Below are 1,219 nucleotides of genomic sequence, written 5' to 3'. Positions count from 1 at the left end.
CCAGAAGAGTTGAAGCTGTAATAGCTGGAAAATGTGGACCGACATCATATTGAACTCTGGGTTAGGAATGGGATGGCACTTCAGTTCATAGTACGAGTCAAGGCAGGTGAGCGAATACTTTTGGTAATCTAGTGTATTTTGCTAGGATTTTTTTTTAAATGCTATTTTTTTTAAGTTGGAGTCGTTGCTTCCCAGTGGAAGGCTAAGACAGGTTATGGTTATGGTCTGTTGTTTGCCTTTAGTCATTGTAACCACAGTAAAGACCTGAAAGTGCCATAGACAAGGAAGTGTTTGTAGTGAATTGTTGTGCATGTAGATTTGTGTTAAAAAAAGTGTTGATAGGTGCCCTGATTCAAAACCACTGTGAGGTGCTACACTTTGGACAAACAATGTGTTCAATGAACTCTGTTCTTTAAGAACTGTATTTCAGCCACTAGAATGACATTGGAGACAACTAGTATTGTCTCCCTAATATTTTGATTCTTTCCACCTTTGTACAGGTATTAATTACTACATGAAGTCAGTCCCAGGAGCGGTCGACATTAGTCATTGTGCCTTAAAATACAAATAGACCAGAGTCGTGGAATGTTTGTCACAATTTAAAAAGAAATCTACAGATACGTGGGTATAACACAACTGAAAGTGTCAGACTGTCACCTTATAGATTTTTATAGCACTGACGGCACAATAGTTGAGGAGTTATAGTGAATAGATTTCCAAAGGGACACTGTAGATCGGAGAGCTATGATGGAGAGATAGATGTATTGTAATGTTTGTCATTAGGGCTAGAAAAGTATTAAACGCTGTGTAAATAACATGACCACATTTTCCGTAATTTTCTTTTTAAGTTAATTTGTGGAGGGTTTTTGTATGGGAGGAGCTTTGTTAATGTTTCACCTTTGTCTGTGTTCCCTGCACCTTTGCCACAAAGCACCATCGGACAACGTGAGCCTCTGTTAAACTGGAGGTCGTATAAATATACAGAGATGAACATAAACTAGGATGAAGCCTCGTGCAGAGGTCTGCTCAGCATTTTTGCTCAATATTCTTGCTTCAATTATCAAACATTGATAAAAATTAATAAAGAAATTTAAAACGATCTGGCTGTTAATTTGCATCGTTTTTTAAATATTTATTTTATATTGATATTTTTTATTTGTACATATACTCATATTTGTATATATGTATATACTGTTTATTAAATATTATATATATATAT

The sequence above is a fragment of the Cynoglossus semilaevis genome, chromosome W (genome assembly GCF_000523025.1).
Source record: "Cynoglossus semilaevis isolate Cse_v1.0 chromosome W, Cse_v1.0, whole genome shotgun sequence".
Taxonomy (NCBI): domain Eukaryota; kingdom Metazoa; phylum Chordata; class Actinopteri; order Pleuronectiformes; family Cynoglossidae; genus Cynoglossus; species Cynoglossus semilaevis.
The sequence above is the reverse complement of the archived record's forward strand: the minus strand, read 5'-3'. Positions refer to the sequence as shown.